Source organism: Panicum virgatum, chromosome 3N, assembly GCF_016808335.1.
Source record: "Panicum virgatum strain AP13 chromosome 3N, P.virgatum_v5, whole genome shotgun sequence".
NCBI classification, from domain to species: Eukaryota; Viridiplantae; Streptophyta; class Magnoliopsida; order Poales; family Poaceae; genus Panicum; species Panicum virgatum.
In genome coordinates, this window is record NC_053147.1 from 60,721,098 (window position 1) to 60,745,799 (window position 24,702).

Here is a 24,702-nt window from a genome sequence, read left to right on the forward strand (position 1 = left end):
CCGCGACAATGAGCTGCAGCGAGCCGTCCTCCTTGAGACCGACCTGCGTTCCGTGCAGCAAGGCGACATGTCCATCAACGACTACTGCACCAAGCTCAAGCGACTCGCCGACAAACTGCGGGACATCGGCCATCCGATCTCCGAACCGAGCCAGGTCCTCAACCTCCTCCGCGGCCTCAACCCCCGCTACCGCTACGTCAAGCCGGTGATAACCTCCAAGTACCCGCCGCACACCTTCCAGAGTGCCCATTCTTTCCTCGTCCTTGAAGAACTGGGCGCTCAGCACGACACCAACGCGGAGGCCAGTAGCGGCCCACTAGCGGCTCTTCCTATAAAAACGCTAGTGTTGCAGCTCCGGGGCAGCGCCTCCTCCCTCGCTGTATAGACCACCGATTAAGTTATGTACAACCCATTATATAAGATTTGGGTGTGAAGCACGGTCATATCCGATGGATCCTGCGTACCCGAGCACTACGCTCGTGTATGAGTTTACTACCCTAACGTCCCTAGGACTCCCATCCTCAGGATGGACGAGCATAATGCTATAGCAAGTCCGAAAGTACAATGAACCGATATCCGTACCCGGATCATCTGGTCTAACTATATTCTTCGTATAACTCATGGTAAACCAAATCATGGACTAATAAACTATCGAAATAGTATAACAATCATGGTCAAGCTCTATATTATGAATAGAGTGCTGACAAGATGAATACAAAAATATACCAGAAGCCGAGGATCGCTCAACGACTCCGAGTAGGACTTGATTCGTTAAGGGAAAGTACTAACCTAGCTCCACTAGCCTAAATACAAATGAGAGAGAAAGAGAGTCTTGAGGTGTGAGAGATGAAGTGTGTGTGGGGGGGGGGGGTGGGTGGGGAGGAGAGGCCTATTTATACTAGTGGAGATCGGTTTCCCACCAAACGCACATATGGAAGGTGATCAGTGCCTTGAACGTGACTCCTCGAAATGCACCTGGACTGGTGCTTGTCCAGGTTCGGCTGACCCGGGGGTCGGCCGACCCCTAGGTGGTGCCTCCGCTGCTCTACCTCCCTTTAGCAGACTGATATGTGGGCCCGGAACCTTATCCTCTTATGCATATTGCGTGGCTCTTCCGTTTGCTCTGCCAGGTGGGCCTTCCCTGTAAGTGGGTGACGCTGGAAGCGATCTTCTGTGTAATCTTATGATGTTTTCATCGTGTTTTTATCTTATTTCACTCTTGCTCATTTGAAGTCATAGAATCTCTAAAATAGCTGTGGAATTAGGTCAGTGATACAAATATGCAAGTAAGGTGTATAATTTTCCTTGATTATTGAGTTTAATTGACGGTCAAATTTCATACTTAACGACCATCAACAACAGTAAAGGAGAACTAAAAGGAAAAAAAGAATTGTAAGGAAAAAATAGAGGATGACATGTGGGGTTTTGGATGAAGATGGACCCACCGAACACTTTTTCTAACGGTGTTAAAAGTCGTGATGTATTTCATCCCTCTCGATCCTCCTCCGAACAAATATAAAATTAGGACGGATCATCCACCTCAATCAAATACTGTATGAGACCGTCCTATCCCAAAACTCTAGATCTAAGTGATCTCATCCCACCTTACCCGAAACCAAGTACTTGCACGTTCACACATTACAATCTCACAATTTTCAAGCAAAATTTTAGGATGCTATCTTAAATTTGAAGAATCAATTTATAGTTCGTAAGCCAATATGCTATATAAAAATTTATAGTAATAAATAAGTAATCGTATGCCTGAAATGACAGTGACTATTATAAGAATATACATATTGCTAGGCACTAGCAAAGCGCTAAGAACAATTAGACCGTCTAGAACCTTTTGGCAAGTTTACTCTTTAATTTTTTTATGGTTCGAAATCTCTTCTTAACTTGCGAAATAGATCTCCAAATCTCCGCCTGCTCGCCACACACCCGCGCTGTCGGCCGCTGCAGTCGCACGCTAGCCCCCGGTGACCTGGACGGCAAAACCCGCGGCACATGGCAAAACGGGTTTTGCCCACTGTGTCAAAAACACTCGGCTAGTAATTTTTCAGAAAAACAAGAAAACCAATTTTAAAAACAGCCACCCGCCCACTCTATCAAAGTCGCAAGTCATGGCAAGTCATGGAATTTTTTGCGCAATATTCGCACACTACACGCCGGTGGGATTCGAACCCACAACCTCCCTCTTACGTGTAATCTCCTCTACCACTGCACCACACACTCACTCGTGTTTGTACTCTATTTTCTTTCCCCACATATTATTAAACTGAGTGTAAATTGCTTGTTTGAGATCCCAAAAAAATTCAAATAAAAAAGTTATCAACTACAAAATTCCATAACTTTTCGAGATCTACAACTTTTATTTTGGCCATTTCCCCATCCGAGGTCGTTTACAAAATTTAAATCTCACTTTGCCGTGTGACAGATCTAGGGCACACGACAAAGCCTAGTCATTTGCCGTGTGCCTTGATCTGGCATCGTGTGTTCTAGATCTGGCACACAACAAAACATGTTCGAAATAATATTTTTACTTTCGAAGTTGCGAAAAAATTTTGAGGTGAGAAGATAAAAATTATTATTTTGCCGTGTGCCAAAATAAAACACACGGCAAACCATAACTTTGCCGTGTGCCACAAAAAACACACGACAAAGAATGAATTTGCCGTGTGCCAAAAAAAGCACACGGCAAAGTATATTTTTACATGTGTTACATTTTTGCCATGTGCACACGACAAAGAGGTTCTTTGACGTGTTACCGATAGAAAGCACACGGCAAACTACCGGGCACACAACAAAGAGCCGGATTCCGATAGTGAACCTCCTCTTCGAAACTGTAAGGGACTGGTCCCACTGACCTGCGACCCCCAATGCAGTGGAACAAGTGGCACCTAGTCCCTCTCTAGTACTGCAGAGGAACCGGTTCCCCGCTGGCCGCTGCCGTATCGCTAGGTGTGCATCTTTTTTTTTAGAAAAAGGATTACCAATCCGGGCTTATGACGAGGCATACACAGCCATTATTACAACATTTGTAAAAATAGAAAAGGGCACACCAGTCTCTAGAAAGACACAGAACTACTGCAAGCGATAGACATGCTTCCACCCTCCTTTAACTAAATCAAGAGCAACTATCTCAATTAGTCTGCTCAAGCTGGAGAATGCTTCTTGGCGCGCTCCTCGCGCTGCAACTGCACCCAGAAACGTAACCAGTATGTTCCCCTGAAGATGACCTGCAAAATCGAGTTAACTTTGATTTTGTTAAAAATAATATCATTGCGACATCTCCAAATCGCCCAGCATACAACAACAACCCCCACCCAGATGAAATTCCTAATCTTTTTAGATTGATTAGATAGCCAAGAATTAAACATATGACGAATTGATCTAGGTGGTGTTAAACCAGTAGCATAAAAGATAATTCTCCAAACCATTCTTGCATAAGGACTGTACAGGAAAAGATGTTTTATAGTCTCATTACTATTACATCCGCAACATTTTTGGCTTCCTGCCCAGTTCTACTTAGCAAGATTATCTTTAATTAAAAGTATCCCCCTTTGAATAAACCAGAGGAAAATCTTAATCTTTAGAGGAATCTTCAATTTCCATATCATCTTATGTCTAAAAGGCGGTTGTCTATCTAATAAGTGCAGATACAAAGATCGAACAGTAAAGGACCCTGAGTTGTTCAAATTCCATCTAAACATATCTGACCCATCCACCAGTTGGACATGCGCGATTTGAGCTACAAGGTTTTACCATTCAACCAGCTTGTTATCCACCAAAGTCCTCCTAAAATATAAATTGAGGGGCCTTGTCACCAAGACTCTGGCCACAGTCGCATGAGGATCACGCACAATCTTATAAAGTGATGGATATTTATCTTTGAATGGCACTTGACCTTCCCATACATCGTCCCAGAACCTAGTCTTGCTCCCATCTTTAATAATGAAGGAGCCATTAGCAAAAACCTCATCTTTGATCTTCATAAGACCTCTCCAGAAATGAGAGTCATAAGGTTTAGCCTTCACTTGCGTGAGAGACTTGGATCCTAGATATTTGTTCGTTAGTAGGCTTTGCCATATACCATTGGTATTAAGCAAATTAACTAACCATTTTGACAGTAAGCATTTATTCTGCAATTGCAGATCTAAGATATCAAGTCCCCCTTGATCCTTTGGATGACATAATATGTCCCATTTGGTAAGTCGATACTTATGCTTATTAGAAGAACCTTGCCAAAAGAATCTCGATCTAAAATAATCAAGATTTTTGAGTACCCCTTTTGGGATTTCAAAAAAGAACATCATAAACATGGGTAGGCTACTAAGTACCAAATTTAACAAGACCAACCGGCCCCCATAAGACATGTACTTAGCTTTCCAATAAGAGAGTTTTTTTCTCAAAGTGTTCTTCAACTTTTCCCCATTGAGAATTGAGGAGCTGTCTATGGTGCATTTGAATTCCCAAATATCTAAAAGGGTATTCACCAGCATTACAACTAAAGAGATCAGTATAAATATCCTGTATCTCTTTAGCTGCTTCGTAGCAAAAAATTTCACTCTTGTGGAAGTTTATCTTTAACCTAGATAACTGCTCGAAAGCACATAGAAAAAGTTTAAGATTCTTTGCTTGCTTCAGGTCATGATCAATAAAGATGATGGTGTCATCAGCATACTGCAGGATAGACAAACCATCATCCAAAAGGTGAGGTATGACACCTCTTATTTGACCATCGTCTTTTGCCCTCTTAATGAGGAGAGCCAGCATATCAGCAACGATGTTAAATAAAATAGGTGACATAGGATCTCCCTGACGGAGCCTTCTCTTAGTTTGGAAGTATGGACCAATTTTGTCATTGACTTTGATCCCCACACTTCCACCAGAAATCATCCCTTCAATCTATCTACACCACTTAGGAGAAAACCCTTTCGTGTGTAGCGTTTGTTGAAGGAAAGACTACTTTACTTTGTCATAGGCCTTTTCAAAGTCAATTTTGAAAATGATTCCATTCTGTTTTTTGGTATGCGGTTCATGGATAGTTTCATGTAAGATGACTACTCCTTCCATGATATTCCTGCCTGGCAAAAAGGCAGTCTGCATAGGACTCATCACTGTTTGGGCAACTTTGTTCAACCTATTCGTAGCAACTTTAGTAAAAATTTTAAAGCTGACATTGAGGACGCAAATAGGTCTATATTATTGAATTTTAGTTGCCTCCTGAACTTTTGGAATTAGTGTAATAATTCCAAAGTTCAGACTGAAGATGTTCAAATCCTCTTTGTGGAAGTCCGTGAAGAGAGGCATAAGGTCGTCCTTAATTACTTCCTAGAAAACTTGATAGAATTCAGCCGGGAAGCCATCAGGACCTGGAGCCTTGTTGTGTTCCATCTGGAAAATAGCATTTTTCACCTCAGATTCAGTGAACTCACTAGTGAGCATCTCATTATCCTCTTGGGTCACTCGTGGAATATCCTGAATTCGATCTTCCTCAAGTGTAATCTCCGAAGCATTCGGAGACCCGAAAAGGTTCTTATAAAACTGAGTGATATGGCTCTTAAGCTGGTCATCACCGATAACAATTCCTTGATCATTTTCAAGTTTATAGATATGTTGTTTTCGGTGTTTCCCATTAGCCACTAGATGGAAGAATCTTGTATTATCATCTCCCTCTAGAAGCGTTTTCATCTTTGCTCTCTCGTACCATTTAATTTCTTCCTCCCTCAAAAGAAGAACTAATCTCCCATTTAGATAGTGCTTAAAATTAACCTCTAGATCTGAAAGAGAGGTAATGTCAGCCTTGTTATCTAATTTCTCTAAAAGAGCTAGAAGTTTCTTCTTTTCTTTTCTATATGTTCCTGCTGAATGCTTAGCCCAGCCTCTAAGATGTTGTCTGAGCCTGCGAATTCTATTCTGCCACCGCTCCAGAGGAGTATGTCCAGACGTTTCTGATTGCCAAATGCTTACAACCATATCGTAGAAACCATCCCTAATCAACCATCCTCCTCTCTCAAATTTAAAAGGACGTTGGTTAGAGTGGTGAGTGGACGCGCCGGTATTAAGAATTAGAGGAGTATGGTCCGAAATATCTTGATCTCTTGGTTCTATTGACGATAGAGGGAACTTATCTTCCCAATCTGTACTAACCAGAACTCTATCAAGCTTCTCAAAAGTCGGATTGTCTCTAGGACCCGCCCATGTAAATTGGCTCCCAGACATAACAATCTCTTTGAGATCAAGAGATTCGATAACAACATTGAACAAGTTTGGCCATTTAAAGTCAAACACCCCGGAGCTCTTATCTTCCAGTCTTCTCATAATATTGAAATCCCCTCCAATTAAATATGGAAGAGACTCCATTGAGCATGTGTTTGCCAATTCGACCAAAAATGCCTGCTTGTTTTGATATTGTGTTGGGCCATAAACCGTATATAGCACAAATTTGAAGCCATCATTTTTGCATCTCAAGGTAAATTTTACATAGAAATCTCCCTCCGTAATGGCTCCAATATCAAAAACCTGCAGGTCCACACCTAGTAGAATGCCTCCAGATCGACCATGTGGGGCCATACTATGCCAAAGGAAGTCCCGCCCGCACAAAGGTTCTTTAAAATGCGATCTGGAAAGTCATCCGTACCAATCTCGGAAAGAGCTATGAAACTGATTTGCTCTTCCTTAACCAAATCAGACAAAAATCTGTGTTTAGCCAAGTCCCCAAGACCTCTGCTTTTCCAGAAAATCCCTTTTATTTGATAACAATTTTGGAAGGGGTTTTTGGTTTTTTGGGAACTCTGCCATTTTTAGGTTTTTTAGCAGTACTAGACTTTTTCTTCCGACGGGCCAGAGAGAGATCGATAATGTGATCAGACTCCAGGTCTTGCAAGTTCTCATTTAGATTACCACAAGCGTGGTTGAGAACTACATCCAGTCTAGCATCCCTTTCATCATCACTCTCATCTTGTAATTTATTAGATTTTAAATTATATTTTTTCTTTTTGGCAAGAACCACCATCCTATCTATTTCTACATTTTTGATAGCGACAGTAGAACCTTTATCAATTTCATCAGTCTGGCCTAATTTGAAGCCTACCCTATCAAAGTTTGAAATAACATGCGAATCTGAAAAGCTGGTAAAAGATGTACCTCGTTCAAGGTTCTTTTTTGTAGCCAAAGGCGAAGTTTTGTGTAGAGTGTGTTCATCCGCCTTGTCCTTATTCCTGATGCTTCTACCGATTGTGGCGGTCTTGAGAGGATCAGCATCCAACAAATTCCCGCCCTTAGGCATTGGCCTAGTGGCGGGCAGCTTCACTTTACGTAGCTCGGGCTTAGCATGCAGATCAGCAGCAGCAATCACTGTTTCCTCCTGACCGAGCTCCTTAGTCTGCAGCGACACACCAATTTGCTCACCTGCAGCTGGCGTCGGAGTGGGGACCATGTCTGGCGCCTGTACCACAGAAGCGGCTACCGAGTTCGCCCCTGGCACCGGCACCACGGGCTCAGCACTGGCCCGTGCCTTGCTTCCTCCTGGGGAACCGGACGGCTCCAAGGCAACCGCCTTGTTCTCTCCTGGCGCTAACACCACGGGCTGACCCCCGAGGTCCAGAGGCGCATGAGCACCGAGGTGAGCAGCAAGGGCGATCGGAGAGGAGGCGGGGACCACCTGACCCCCACCCGCGAATGAAGAAAAGGCAGGGGGCACCTGGCCCCCACCCGCGGCCGAAGAGGAGGTGGGGAGCCCCTGGCCCCCACCCGCTGTCAAAGAGAGGGCGGGGAGCACCTAGCCCCCACCCGCGGACGATGGGGAAGCGGGGAGCGCCTGGCTCCCAGCCGCCGTGTTCGGCGCCAGGGCGTTGGCCCCAGGGGGGACCGACCCTGCAGCTGTCTCCCCAACAGCTAGGTCCTGGTCCCCGTCTGCATGCAACGGGGCAGCAGCCATGGAACTCTCCTCCACGTCAGGTTCCTGCACCACAAAGAGAGAAGCAGCTGCAGGAAGACTCCCATCAACAGAGTCTATGTCAGTAGCAACATCACACTCCAGGGGCCTCGTATGCAGCTGCTTTGAAGATTCCAACAAAGCTCGGAACCTCGCGTACTCCTCTGTTGGCGGGGAATAGGGCCTATCCTCACCAGCCGCCTCCACCATGACCTTAACACTGATTTCCTCCAGTAACTTCTCACAAATTTTGTCAAGGACCTCATCAATTAAGGCGGCTTCTTGTTGAGAAATGACTGGGGCCGTCTTACCAACTTGTTGATCATTTGGTGCCTCAGGCTGTGGAGCAGGATCCTCAGGGGCATCTGCCATATGGTGATCACCACTAGCATTCATCCCGTGTTGCGAATCGTCATTCATTCCGGTATTGGTATCGTCACCCAATAAATCATCGTCCTCTGGATTAAAGGGATCATCATCCACCACTTCCTCAACTTTGAAGTGGACTCGATAGATGCTCCTATTGACGCAGATATCTGCCATCTTTGGAATCTCATTGACATTAAAAACTGCAACCAGAATGCGGACCTCTCCTGTAAGACGAAGGTGATTCATATCCACCTTCTGAGTGGCACCGACCACTGACCCCACAGCCCACAAGGGCAAAAAAGCACGGAGCAGAGTAGGAACATTCGTAACAGAAAGCCAAACTTGGTCCAGCACCTTGACGGGCTTGATTTCTGAATCGAACTCCTCGAAAATGAGAACTCCTTTATTGTTCTCGGTGGTGACAGTGCGAATCGCAACCATACAATCCAGCTCAACCTTAGAAGGAAAAGGCACTAAGAAAGCTTTATCACCATGCTCCTGCACTGCTGAAAGACCGGGATCGGTGCTCTAGCCTAAGAGGGGGAGGGGGTGAATTAGGCAACTAAAAACCTAGACCTATGGCTCCAACTAAATTGCACAATATTAATCTAAAACATGCTATCTAAATGTGCAACTATGTCTTTGCTAGTGTGAAACCTCTATCCCAAAAGAGTTTAGCAACTTATAGTCTTTCCTATCAAGATTCTACTCTATGAAAGTAAAGACATACAAGAATTGCTAGTATAAAATGCGGAAACTTAAAGAACGGGATAGGAGAAAGCAAACTCTTTGACGCGGGTGTTTATCTCGTGGTTCGGTTAGACGTTGTTGAAGCACTCACAAAGAGTATTTGTTCTCGGAAATAAATCTTTCCCGGGGACCAAGTCACCACGGTCACCTTGATCCCGGGTTCCACTAAGGAGCTTCTCCACAAAGGATGGGGGTCTCCACGTCCCCCGCACAAAGTCGTCCACGCCGCTCCACACCAAGTCGGAGGGTCGTTGATGTTGCCGGCGAGCTTCAAAGCTCCAAGGGGCCGGCTCACTGAATTCTTCTTGTTTGGTTCAACAAAGAACCGCAGCACAAGGGCACTAAGCCTTGCTTGTTCACTCACTAAAGAGCTAACCTTTATACAACACTCTCAAAGTGTGCTAAGGACTAAAGATATGAACACTAAGCTCTTGGATGGGTTGGAGATGTTCTTCAATGTGTATGAGGTGTCTCAGATCTCCAGCAACCTTGAAATGCCCGGGGGATGGCATATATATAGCCCACTAAGTCCATGGAGCCGTTAAGAGCCGTTGGGGCTTTCCTTTGTAAAGCACCGGATAGACCGGTGGTAGGGCACCGGTTCATCCGGTCAGACTGAGCCACGGGGTAGCCGTTGGGGTCACTGACAGCTGACGTTGCACAGGTCGGATAGTCCAACGCTTTAGTCCGATGGGCGTCGGATCATCCGGTGCTGAATACTCTGCTTCAGCTCGCTTGATAGCGGCTCTGGTCAATACTCCGGTCAATGCTCTGACGCTCCAACTTGGCCCCGTCGGTTCATCCGGTGCCACTGGGCTTTCTCCACGTGGCCATGCACCAGGGCTACCTATTGCTCCGACGCCCTTGCGTTGGATTATCCGACGCTCACCGGATACATCGGTGCCTTTCATCGGTTCATCCGGTGCCACTTGGATCTTTCCTCGTGTCCTGGCACCAGAGCTGCCCTATTGCACCGACGCCTATGCGTTGGTTTATCCGGTGCTAACTGGATAGTCCGGTGCCCCCGCATCGATTCATCTGGTGCAACTGGTTTCTGCTGAACTCGTCCATTTCAATCTTTCTTGGAGTTCTTTCTTCGTGTTTTGCTTTGCTTGGCCTTTTTGCTTCATCCCTGGGATCTATAATTGTTCACTTGACAAATCATTAGTCCCATTGATTGCGTTGTTACTCAATCACTAAAATCACAAAACAATGGCTTAATGGAGCCATGTTCCTTACAATCTCCCTCTTTTTGGTGATTGATGACAACACAATCAAAGTAAGCATAAATTTTTCAAAAACTGATAAATTGATACCAATTGAACCCAATTGAACCACTTACACTTGCTTGGATGCTTACCATCATCCAATGTTGACTTAGTCTCCTCTTAAATCCATTATTCCCCCATTGTTTCTCCCCATGTGCTACTTCTTCTTCTTTTTCTCCCCCTTTGGAATCAAAGTAGTTCCTCCTTTGGGTGGTACTCATTTTTACCTTGCTTTGATCCAAATCTCTCCCCCTTTGGAATCAAATCAACTAAAAAGGCTTGGCAAACCAAAATGGCTCAAAGGGAAAAGTTAGTAGCCTAGGGGGTTAGTCCCATGAATCATGATCCAAGTGTATAATATCAATGAAGATACCAAATGAGTGATTACTAAGGTGGATCACAAAATCACGAAACTAGCATGACATAAGCTAAGCTTTCCACAAAGTGTGTGCACAAAAATGATAATGTGAAAATCATATGCACAACTAGACATTTGAAAGAGAAAGCTTAGATCATATCATGCACGGAGGTCACTCTAAAATAACAAAGAATTGACAAGAATACCAATTGAAGGGGTTATAGACCATGCATACCTCCGGGGGTGTTTGTAGTTACCTCGCATGTACCAATTTGAAAGTGACTTGTTTCAAATGAGACCAATTGAAATTGAATACCAATTGAAAGTCTTTGAGGTTAAAAACACTTGGCACACCAAGGTGAGCACATGAATGAGCACATGATCTATGAACTTAGATATAGAAGTTTTGTTCAATAGATCATGGCTCACTATGAGACTACAAGAGATGAGCTTGAAAATATGTTAGTCTCAAAATCACAAACCATAGGATGAACTCCCCCTAAACGTGTGCATTTAGTGTTTGAATCACCAACCAAATGTATGCACATTGTTTATGACCACAATGGAAAGTTTACCCTATCGCTTGTGTTCATAGTACACAAATGAAATACATACCTCATGAAGTACATATACCATGAAAGGGTAATCTTGTGTAGCTTTCTACACACTTATCAAACTATGTAGGTTGCTCATAGATTAGATCATGACATAAGCAACCCACCATATGTAACACTAGGTGATGCAATGCAAACAACCTAGTAAGGGCAATGGAGCTATATGATGCTTGAATTGAAATCTAGATACTATTACCTTGTGGGGGACTTAGGCACCAAATGTCCAAGATGCAAGCTTAGCTTCTTTAACTTGAATTCTTCATCTTCTAGGTAGCCAAGCCTCCAAATCCCCCGAAATCATTCTTGGGCTTCAAGTCTCCTTTGGGACCCACACCATTTGAGGCCCCTTCATATTGGTGATGACATCCTTGGGCACTTAATTGGAGTGATACCAACTCTTTTCTTGCTTCCCAACCTTGAGAGCAACTACCTTGCCATTAGTTTTTTCTTGATCATACAGGTGGTGCTATTGTTTTTGTTCCTCTGGTTGGGCTTGGTGTAAATAAGAGAACTCTTGATTGTGAGTTTCTTCTTGTTCTTCTCATCCGAAAGCTTCTTCTTGAGTTGAGGGCACTTGTTGGACTTGTGGCCTTTATGATGGCACTTGAAGCATGTCACGGTGGATCCCTTCTCAAGCTTCTTCACCATGTTTTTATGATTATCTTGAGAAGATTAGACATTGCTCTCTATGCCTTTGCCTTTCAAACTATGCAAGTCCTTCATGAGCCTTTCCACTTCTTACTTGAGCTCATAATTTTCCTTGGCAATGAGATCATCACATGATTCTACAACAACATTCTCATTGCATTTCTCATTCCAAGGGTTGGAGCAAGATTCATCAATTAAATCAATACAAGAAGTTGAAGCATCTATTTTAGAAATTGAGCTTGTACTAGAGGTATATTGCTTCATTTCTAAAAAGTCATTAGTATTATTTGTGCTCTCAAATTTTAATTTGAGCTCTTCATATTCCTTACTAAGCAATTTGAATTTGCACAATAAATCTTCATAATTTGTAGCAAGAGAAGCATTAAGATCATTAAGAGCATTAAGGTTTTTAATTTCTTTTGATTGCTTTTTAATGACTTTTTGGTGCTCAGGAACTAAGTCAAGAAGATCATTAATTGAAGGAGAGTCGGAGTCATCATCACTTACATTTCTATCCATACCTCTGGCCACATGGCACGTGTTGGATGATGATGAAGCTCCCTTGTTGGTGCGGGTGGTGGTGCTCTTGATAGACTCATCACTTGAGCTTGAGTTTGAGCTCAATTCTACACCATCATCCACCCATTCTCCAAGAAAAACACGAGGTTCATCCTTGGGCTTTTTCTCCTTCTTTTGTTTCTTCTTCTTGTGCTTTCTCTCAACCTTTTGGGGAAAATTAGATGGTAAAGTACTTAACCCTCCCCCTAGAATTGTGAAGCCATTTCTAAGGGATTCATCCCTTCCCCAAAGAGCTAACTCACTAGGCAGTGAAACCTAACCGATCAAATGAGCCGGTTTTCACAATTTGCCAATGGAATTGGCGTTCTTAGAGAAAGAAGTGAGTCTCGGCTTTAATACCAATTGAAAGACCGGGATCGGTGCTCTAGCCTAAGAGGGGGAGGGGGTAAATTAGGCAACTAAAAACCTAGACCTATGGCTCCAACTAAATTGCACAATATTAATCTAAAACATGCTATCTAAATGTGCAACTATGTCTTTGCTAGTGTGAAACCCCTATCCCAAAAGAGTTTAGCAATCTATAGCCTTTTCTATTAAAAATCTACTCTATGAAAGTAAAGGCATACAAGAATTGCTAGTATGAAATGCGGAAGCTTAAAAAGAAGGATAGGAGAAAGCAAACTCTTTGACGCGGATGTTTATCCCGTGGTTCGGTAAGCCACAAAGGCACACCTACATCCACGTTGTCGAAGCACTCACAAAGAGTATTGCTTCTCGGAAATCAAGTCTTTCCCAGGGACACCGAGTCACCACGGTCACCTTGATCCCGGGTTCCACTAAGGTTCTTCTCCACAAAGGATGGGGGTCTCCACGTCCCCCGCACAAAGTCGTCCACACCGCTCCACATCAAGTCGGAGGATCGTTGACGTTGCCGGCGAGCTTCAAAGCTCCAAGGGGCCGGCTCACCGAGTTCTTGTTTGGTTCAACAAAGAACCGCAGCACAAGGGCACTAAGCCTTGCTTGTTCACTACTAAAGAGCTAACCTTTACACAACACTCTCAAAGTGTGCTAAGGACTAAAGATATGAACACTAAGCTCTTGGATGTGTTGGAGATGTTCTTCAATGTGTATGAGGTGTCTCAGGTCTCCAGCAACCTTGAAATGCCAGGGGGATAGCATATATATATAAGCCCACCAAGTCCATGGAGCCGCTAAGAGCCGTTGGGGCTTTCCTGCGTAAAGCACCGGATAGACCGGTGGTAGGGCACCGGTTCATCCGGTCAGACTGAACCACGGGGTAGCCGTTGGGGTCACTGGCAGCTGACGTTGCATGCGTCAGATAGTCCGATGCTTTAGTCCGACGGGCGTCGGATCATCCGGCGCTGAATACTCTGCTTCAGCTCGCTTGACAGCGGCTTTGGTCAATACTCCGGTCAATGCTCCGACGCTCCAACTTGGCCCCGTCGGTTCATCTGGTGCCACTGGGCTTTCTCCAGGTGGCCATGCACCAAGGCTGCCTATTGCTCCGACGCCCTTGCGTCGGATTATCCGACGCTCACCGGATACACCGGTGCCTTGCATCGGTTTATCCGGTGCCACTTGTATCTTTCCTTGTGTCCTGGCACCAGAGCTGCCCTATTGCACCGACGCCTATGCGTCGGTTTATCCGGTGCTAACTGGATAGTCCGATGCCCCCGCATCGGTTCATCCGGTGCCACTGGTTTCTGCTGAACTCGTCCATTTCAATCTTTTTTGGAGTTCTTTCTTCATGTTTTGCTTTGTCTGACCTTTTTGCTTCATCCCTGGGATCTATAATTGTTCACTTGACAAATCATTAGTCCCATTGATTGCGTTGTTACTCAATCACTAAAATCACAAAACAATGGCTTAATGGAGCCATGTTCCTTACAACTGCCCAGTCCCAACGAACCGGAATAATCCTTGCCAACTCAGACTTAAGCAACTCAGCCGAAACTGCACCCTCCTCCACTGTGATCAGAGTGGATGCTTTTGCACGTGCCATAGGAACAATATGAAATGGTCTAGCCGCCTGAATACAAAAGAATCCTAGCCCATCCGAAGCAGCTCCACAATACGAAACTGACGGTTTAGGCCCTCTGAGTTGCGGACACTTGCCAGTGTAGTGGTCCGCTAGGTGTGCATCTGTGCACTCACGTCGCCGTATATGGCTGCTGATTGCTGCGAAGCGAACATGAAGAGGAGAGGAGTTGGGCTCTCGAGTCTACGAAGACCGGAACAAGTGAAAGGAATACTAGACTTTAGCATTTGGGCTGCTATTTCGTGCTGAGTTGCGCGGGCTCTTAGCCACAAATCCGGCCTGGATGTGACTGCCCTTTTTCTTGTTTCTTCTCCATCTCGCGGATGCAGGCAGACATGGAGGCCTGACAGGAGCGGCCAAGGGTATGGGTGGTCGGAAAAATATTAAGAGAGTGAGTGAGAGAGAGAGAGCGGACAGGGCAATTGACAATTGACATCTCTTCTAATTTCTACATATCTCATGATCTCCATGTCAACCAAGAAGAATTGAACATGGTGGAACACGCAGGAAAGAGTGTTGCTCCAATCATCGGCCATGTCGTCCTGCTTGCCCTTGCCCTTGCTGATCGTACAGCACCACAACGAACAGAATGACGACGGTGGCGGCGAGATACTCATGCTCAACGTCTCGCAGTCGCAGCAAAGCCTGCACAAGAACCTGGAGCACACCTAGCTGCAGGCAGCGCCATGTGCTGGACCATGCACGCCACAAGACTGGATGCTCCTGTCAGGAGATGCACGGCATTAGTATGTGTATGCGCCTATGAGCCATGGGCCGGTTATGGGGTGAAAGCCCGTTTACGTTGATGTGAGTCTGCTTGCCGCTCAGCTTGTGACCGTGCTCCGTTTAAATACCGTCGAGATGGAACTGGTGAATCAATGATGAACTAATACAAGAACATTCCCTCCTGAACTCTCTTCGAGCTCTGTTCTTCCCCACAAATTGGTATCCAGAGATTTTATCAAAAATCCACCCACAAATTTCATCCAAATTTTTTCCACGCTAGCTCGCTCCATCCGGCGGCGGCCGAGCAAGTTCGAGACTATGATGTCGGCCGCTATTGACGATATGAGACCATCCCATCCCATCCCAGAAAACTAGTGACGGCGCGCATTGTTCAGATCTCACGTGTTGCAAACTGCAAGCCTCTCTGGTCCACACAAGGCCGTCTATCCTTGCCGCTAGAGTAGACGTCCACGGCCGTGTGTATCATCAAATCCGGCTCTGTCCTCGCTCAAATGTCCATTGGGGCACGTTCCATAGGTGGAACTCTACAAGCTCGCGGTGTGCCAGTGCCGGCGCGTGCGTCGTCGGATTTCCACGGTACCTCCTGTCCGCACCACGGCCGGTGCGAAAACTCGCCGGTTGGATTTCGTACGCATGATGAGTTGACTGACGACGCCCGCCGCCGGCCGGCCGGCGACCGGCCTATAAACACCCGGCCTATAATCACCTGGGCATCCCCACTACCAGCAACAATGGCGTCCAAGTCCCCAGTTTCCCTTCCAGCCGGCCTGTTCCTCGCCGCGGCGCTTGTGCTCGCAGCTTCTTCTAACCAGGCCCAAGCACGGCCACCAGCACCGGCGCCGGCGCCGGCACCGTCCCAAGCCGCGTGCCCTCCCGGCTTTGGAGACATAATCGAGCTCCTGCTTGCCGTCCCAAAGTACGAGGCGATGGGCGTCTTCCTGAGCTTCAGCCTGTACCCTCCCAGCAGCGGCCTGCCCGGCGTCGTCGTCGCGCGGAACACTTGCGTGTGCACTCTTGCAAACATCCTGAAACCACTCGGCCGCGTCGAATGCGTGAGCTACTCGCCATGAGCCGTACTACTGCTATGTATACATATGGTATGAACAATGTTGCGTGACATGTAACAACACATGGTTTATCTTGTTGTGCTTGTGCCGACGATATTAAATATTCAAATATTGAAATCATACTTTATTCATGCTCTATTACTACTAAGGAAAACATAATCGCACCACCTATCGGCAGTCGACTAATTAACCCGCAACTTATAAAACCGGGTATTTCACACACCAACCTTTCGAAAACCGGTTAACACTACTAGAAAAATGCTTTAAGGCACCGGTTGCAGGTGCCCTTTGGTACCGGTTTTTTGAACCGGTACCCCGAAAGTGGTACCAAAGGCTCGAGCCTTTGGTACCGGGTAAATTAACCGGTACCTAAGGCTTCCAAAATTCACGAAAAATATTCTTCTTGGCTGGGATTTGAACTCGCGACTTCTAACCTTGCGCGTTGCTTTTTTACCATATCAGCTACACAGTTCTTCTGATTGAAAAGAAGATGCTTTCCTTTTGAAGTAACCCATGGATGAATCTAAGGTACCGGTTGGTGGTACCACCCGGTATTAATATAAAAGTTACCACCCAGTACCTATGGAGAGTCTTAGGTACAGGTTGATAATACCAACCGGTACTTAAGGCTCATTCAAAGATTTCATCCACCCCAAAAGTATCGGTATGGAGATGAATCGGTACCCGTCGGTACTTTTAGGGTGGACCTAAATCTTGTTTTCTAGTAGTGTAAATAACCCCCCTTAAGTGGTTTTGGACGGTGGCTTTTTTATTTATTTTGAATGAATCATCAAAAAATCATAATAAATCATACAAAAATCATAAAATGACAAATCTAATTTTGTTGAACTCTACATGAGCAGAACTACACAATGAACATATAATATAATATGTTTTAATATAATTTTTTTGCTATACATTTTGAATGAATCATCAAAAAATCATAGTAAATCATAGAAAAATCATAAAATAGAAAATCTAATTTTGTTGGACTCTACATGAGCAGAACTACACAATGAACATATAATATAGTATGTTTTAATATAATTTTTTTGTTGTAGATTTTTATCTATTATTTTCTATAATTAATTGGAATAATTTATATCTGCAGTTCTATACACTAAGTGAAAACCTCAAATAGGTAACACGACAATAGTAACGGGCGCTAGAAGCCCGTTACAGAGAAGTAAAACTGTAACGGTCCTCAAACAACGCGCGTTGCCAATAATCCTGGCAGGCCCCAGCCCGACCACGCCACCACAACGCCCGTTACGAAGGCGCGTTACTGGATTCTGGGCCGTAACGGTTTCTGCACGCAACCATTACGAATGGGGTCATTATAAGTAACGGTTGCTTAAAGTCCGTTACTAAAAATACCAAAATCCATAATGGTTGGTTTAACCACCGTTACAAATGGCATAGACATGAGTAACGGTCTGCTATGGCCGTTACCGATGTCTTATTTTCGTAACGTGGGGGAGGACCCGTTACGTATGTTGCTCAACGCCCGTTACAAATCGTCTAGCAATGATTAACGTGGAGCACTGTAGCAATGATTGACGTGCGGCATCATTCTAGCACTGTAGCCTCTTGATCGCCGGCGTCGTCCACCCGGCGCTGACGGCGCCGGTGGCCCTTCGCCGCTGAGACTGCCGCCACTGCGCCCGCCGGTGGTGCCTCTGCTGCGACTGGTCGCACTCTGGCTCCACCACCACCAGCGACCGCCGCGTTGCTCTACTGCGCCCGCCGGCGCCTCTGCTCTGCTCTGCGGCCGCTGGCGGTGCCTCTGCTCACCCGGACCGTCGACCACCGCTGCTCTGCTGCGACCTCGGGCCGCCTCTACTACGAGTTGGCTCCACTTGGCTCCACCGACGACCCCGCCGTCGCCTCTGCTCCACTTGGCTCCACCGGCGACCCCTCCGGCAACACTTGGCTCCGTCGCGCCACCGTGTACGCTCCCCGCCGCTCCTATAGCAGCACATTGAGAGGATATGTAATTTGAGCCTCCTAATCCTCCTAAGTAGTTGGCAAACCTCTGGTAGAATAAATATTTATCAAATACAACCAAAATACTCATGTTGATCCATATTTTCAAGTTTTTGCTGAAGCCTTTGTAACACTTTATTTCATAGTACAAATTTGACCAATATGAAATGAACAAAACATCTTGTGTGTAATATACTTGTTGATAATTCAATGAAGATATATTATTTCTTTCAAAATAATTTATTTTTTGAACTTGTAGATGGCGGTTGATCGGACTTGGATGTACAGACACCCCCGAGTTTGGGAGACCTTCCTAAGTGGGGTCAATGGTTTCCTTGCTCAAGCAGAGGCAGACATGAGAAATCGGGGTGTGCCTTCAATGCATTGCCCCTGTGTTGACTGTCTGAACCAGAAGAAGTTTGGACAATGGGACAATATTTTCCATCATTTGATCACACGTGGATTCAAAACGAATTACATGTGTTGGAACAAGTATGGTGAGGAAGGCCTTAATGAAGACGAAGATGGATGCCTTAATGAAGATGTAGCGCGATGCCATGCTGAAGTCCATAATGAAGGTGAAACGAGTAACTATTGACTTGACTCATTGTTTTCTCATTGTTACAGGGTAGAGCTTAATGGATTAACTCCTTGATTTGTCATTATTATAGGGGAAGAAGAATGCGGCAATTATGACTTTGAGGAAGATGAAGCATTCCCACCGGGCGTGATGCAGCCTGAGGAAATGACTAACCAAGAAGTTATGGGTTTCAACTTTGATGATTTGCTGCCTCGTGTGAACAATGTTGATCAAATGTTGAGAGATGTTGAGTTTCAGGGCGTGTACACATCTTCAGAATTATCGAGGCTGAAGCAATTCGTCGAAGATTCAAAGAAACCCCTGTACCCTAGTTGTCACAAGTACTCTCGGCTTTCTGGTGATCTTAAATTTTTGCAGCTTAAGGCAAGTCATGGTTGGACCGACAAAAGTTTCAAACAACTATTGGATCTGCTAAAAGACATGCTACCAGAGGGATACCAAGTGGCCGGGTCTGTCTATGAGGCTAAGAAGATAATCTGTCCTTTGGGTTTAGAGGTGGAAAGAATACATGCATGTAAGAACAGCTGTGTGTTGTTCCGTGGAGAGTATAAGGACCTTGACAATTGCCCTAAGTGTGGGTTCGGTCGTTTCAAGAGGACGGGAACAAGGCCGTGGAGATCAGAGGCAGGAAGGGTAACAGAGGGGGTCCTGTGAGAGTGGCATGGTATTTTCACTCATTCCCCACTTGAAACGCATGTTTGCCACATGAAAGGAGGCCCAACTCTTGTGTTGGCATAAGGAAGGCCGTAACAAGACCGGGGATGGCAAGCTTAGGCACCCAGCAGATGCAGCACAGTGGGATAACATTGATGCCCACTTTCCTTGGTTTGAAGAAGATTGCAGGAACATTTGGTTCGCTATGAGCACAGACGGGGTGAACCCATTCGGTAATCAGAGTTCAACGCATAGCACCTGGCCTGTCGTGCTGTCAGTGTTGAACCTTCCACCGTGGCTCTGCAAGAAATGTAAATACTTGATGTTGTCAATCTTGGTCTTGGGGCCAAAGCAACCCGATGACCGTTTTGATGTGTACTTGAGGCCCTTGGTTGATGACCTGTAGACACTTTGGAAGCCTGGTGTGAAGGATGTTTGGGATGAGTTTGAGCGTAAGGACTTTACATTGCACGCCATGTTGTTCACCACCATCAACGACAACCCAGCTCATCGCAACCTCTCCGGGCAGAGTAAAAGGAAAGGTGAAGCTTGCCCCCACTGCTTAGATGAAACCTGCTCATTGTGGTTGAGAAAGTCGAAGAAATTCGTCTTTTTATGGCACCGTCGTTTCCTCCATAAGAAACATCCATACCGGAACATGGATTGTCAGTTTGATGGGGAAAAGGAGAATCGAATGGCGCCTCAGCATGTGTCTAGAATGGAGGTCCACTTGCAAGTCAAAGACATCAAAACTACTGAGGAATTACCTAAGGAGGCTATCCTTGGCAAAAGAAAGAAGCGAGATGGTGAAGAAGAAGAGGAGCAGGGGATGTGGAACAAGAAATCAATATTATGGGAGCTAGAGTATTGGCAGTTGTTGGATGTGCATCATTCGATTGACACAATGCACATCAAGAAGAATGTGTGTGAGAGCATGTGCGGAACATTGTTACAACAGAGGGGCAAAGGAAAAGATCATGAAAATGCAAGGGAGGATCTGAAAGATATGGGCGTTAGGCCAGAGCTCTATGCAAAGAAAACAGACACGGGGACGGTCCTTCCTGTAGCTGCAACCATATTGTCAAAGACGGAGAGAAAAGAATTCTGTGAGTTTTTGCATGGTTTGAAAGTACCTTCAGGCTACTCATCGAACTTCAAGAGGCTAGTGTCGGTGAAGGACATGAAAATGAATTTCCACTTGATGAAATCTCATGATTGCCATGTGTTGATGACAACTCTTCTACCTGTTGCACTTAGAGTATCAAGACAGTACTGGTTTACGAGGCTGTCATGAGCTTGTGCTTTTTCTTCAATGCGATAGAACAGAAGGTGATTGACGTGGATGCACTATCGAGGTTAGAGAGAAGGAACTTTGAGACCCTATGCTTGCTTGAGGCTACTTTTCCACCAACATTCTTTGATCTCATGGTCCATTTAACAGCACATCTTGCGAAGGAGATCTTCTACCTTGGCCCATCTTACCTTCATCAAATGTTTCCTTACGAGAGGTTCTATGGCTTACTCAAATCTTTGGTACATAACCAGTCTTTTCCTGAGGGAGCCATGGTTCGTGGCTATGGTACCATCGAAGCAGTGACTGGGCCTTGGGTTATAGGGACCCCAAAACCCCATTGGTGTGCTTCATTCATGGCATGAATGTAGGCTTGCAGGTGTTGGGACCTTGGGCAAAAAAACAATCACTCATGGTCGAGATTCCTTCAACAAGGCTCATTTCATCGTGCTACAACAGACCAACATAGTTACACCGTATGTCAACGAGCATTTGCGACACCTATGTGAAGGTAATCCTAATCGAAATGAGGCTTGGGTTGCAAAGAAGCACATGCAAGGCTTTAACACTTGGTTTCGAGATTATGTCTAGAAAGCCAGCACTGCTATAACCAGTCATGAGATAAGAAAACTAGCAGCGGGGCCATTATTCACTATTACAACATACCAAGCATATGATATCAATGGATACACTTTCTACACCATGGCCCAGGATGCCAAGAGCATCTATCAAAATAGTGGTGTGCGTGTTGATGCCGTCGACAACAACATGGAGACAGACACATATTATGGTCAGAGAGAGGAGATATGGGAGCTTGACTATGTTGGATTGAAGGTAGCCCTGTTTCGGTGCCGATGGGTCAATGGGAAGAAAGGTGTGACCCAGGACAAATATGGGTTTGTTAGTGTTGATCTACGAGCCTTTGGTTACAAAGATGAACTGTTTGTCTTCGCCAAGGATGTGCAACAGGTGTTCTATGTACACGACCTTACAAGGAAAAATTGGTATGTGGTTATGCCTGGGAAAAAAAGGATTGTTGGGGTTGAAAATGTTGTTGAGGAGGAGGAATACAACCAATTTGATGAAATTCCTTCCTTTGACATGCCATACATGCCCCGACTCTTGGCAGATGAAAAAAATACCATACCTGAGACGCGACCATCGGGAAACCATCAAAGTCCATAAAGCAAGAAAAAACAAGTTTGATGTATGTATTGTGGAAATTGAGCCTTTTTGTTGACTTTTTATGTGGATTGGTGATTTTTTAATCCATTTGTAATATATGATGTGGATTGGTGATTTTTGAATCCATTTGTAATATATGATGTGGTAAATTCAGACATGGTGATTGGTAATATTCAGACATGCTTGACTTGGTAATATTCTGTCTGTTGCATTTTGTGTAGTTGGTAACGGGCTTTACGAATGTGCCCGTTACGTATGACACAATTCACCAGACATGACTTTTCACAGATCCTACATGACATAGCACAGAACACATGACACAGCTCATATATATATATATATATATATATATATATATATATATATATATATATATATATATATATATATATAGCAAGAGCACATGACTAATTGGGCACACACAGAAATGGACAAAATTGGTGTGCCTTAGAACATGGCCAATTAGAAAGTATATGAGGCACACACAGGCATGAACAAGTTCAGTGTGCCTTGGTCAACCTCTAGCCTTAGAACATGGCCATTACACAGTCTACCAAAATCAGACATGGCCAATGGACAGTCTACCAAAATGAAAACAGACCTGGTGGACTAGATGTTTCTGCCACCTCTCTGATCCTTGATTACTGCTTTCAGTGCACGCTCAATGGCGTTCTTCCTTCCTCTCTCCCCAGCAAGCTCATCTTGAAGTGCCACCACCCTCTCATGTGATTCTGCTAAGGTGTTGTGCAACTGCATGATGGTCATCTGATTAAAAGGTACCTGCAAGATAAAAATTAATGTTATAGTTTTCTAGCACTTATCTAGCACAGAGATACTAAGTACATCTAGATAGGATATACTAAGTACTGTAAATTTTCCAAATGTTATCTTCTCATGCGACATGAGGTATGAAATTAACAAAACTAACATGTTAGCAACAAAAATAAATTCCACAGGGAGTTCTACAAAGTTTATGGAGCTCAAAATTTGACCAGAGCTTGGAAATGGTCTAAACATGCTTTAGAAAAATTATCAAGCATTACTTCTACCAGATAAATTATTTGTGCATTAAACTATATATGAACTTGCATATTTATTGAGATTCAGGATCACCAGTACTGCATATGAAAGTTTTACCATAGAAATTACTCATACTAACCAAGAACATATTCAAAGATCACGACAAGATATGAAATATATCATCCCAGAACCAAAATAGCAAATATAAGCATGGTATAACAAGTATGAATTATAGCTGTAGAAACACTTAGTAAAAGTAGCTCAAATTTTGTAGACAGGAACACATAGGTAAAACAAGGTTCCAGAAATACATCTAGATTTTTCCACACACAGGAACTATATATGATGAATTAAGTTCATCAACAAACATTAAACATAATATATAGCAAACTAGGAATCTTGTTCATTTGAGGCAGTAAACGATTTCACAAAGAGTTCATATTTTTGCCAGATATTTCTAACATTCCTCAGGAATAACATAGTAAAAAAATCAAGCATACCTACTGAACAAGACTCCTAGAACAAATATCCCCTATTTAATCTTGATTTAATGTATGTGCAAGTCTAAAGTCATATGAACAGTTTAAGTAAAACCAAGGATTACTTGAGAGGCGTTGGAAGGGCCCTCCCGCGCCGCCGGCGGCGGCGGCGGCGGCGGCGGCGGCGCCGGCGGGGTGGAGTGGGAAGCGCCGCTGTCCTCCACCTTGGGACCGAAGCCCGACGGGTTGGGCAGGAGGGGTCCTGGCACCGGCTCCTCTTCGGTCACCTCCACCTAGACCTGGGCAAACGTCGGGTCGGGTCGGGTTCGGGTCGGGTCAAGGTCGGGTCACGGGTCGGATAGGACGGCCCGCGCCTGACCCGTACCTATCACCGGGTTGGGTCGGGTTGGCCCGTGCACCCTGCGCGGGCGTGTCGGGTCGGGTTTTTTTCGGATTGGGTCGGTGTAGCGAAAATGGCCTCTCATGCCATATTTCAATATAATGTTTTGGCGATTGATGACACACGCAACACTTGAACTAATGTGTTTGCTTAGATGATATACTCAGGCTTTTAGGTTCAAGTGATGACAAAGAGAAGAGAGGCGAAGCTAGGCCCGAAGGGCCGCCCCTACGGGGGTTCCGCCAAGCAAATTACACACGTCGGTGCATTGACTTGAGCACGTCTGGGAGTTTTAGTATCACCGGTTAAACCGACGTAAGGCAAAATGTACTCATCGGTGCAATGACAGAGATGGCCTGCGGGCTAGGGTTTGGCACCGGATGAACCGACGATAGGAAGTTTGAATACGTCGGTGCAATGGCAGAAGCAGACCAAGAAAAATGCATACATCGGATGAACCGATGATGCACCGGTTAATGGCATCGGTGCAGTTGTCCAGAGAGTTTGTTTTTCAAGGATCAGAGGACAGTTGCACTCACCGGTTAAACCGATGCTAATATTACATACATCGGTCGATTGCGTCGGTTGATTGCCCGTACACGTAACGGCTAGTTTTCAGTGGGCAGTTTAGTATCACCGGTTAAACCGACGATGGCAATTTGGGGAGCATCGGATTAACCGGTGTTAAGCACATTTCTGGCAGCTTTTCTCCAACGGCTATATTTGCTTGTGCTGCCTATATATACCCCCA

The 24,702-nt window shown here is 45.0% G+C and overlaps 1 pseudogene; it reads right to left on the minus strand.

The window, feature by feature from the left end:
• Window positions 1-3,059: 3,059 nt before the first annotated feature.
• LOC120667965 lies at window positions 3,060-14,485 on the minus strand (annotated as a pseudogene).
• Between the last annotated feature and the right edge of the window lie 10,217 nt (window positions 14,486-24,702).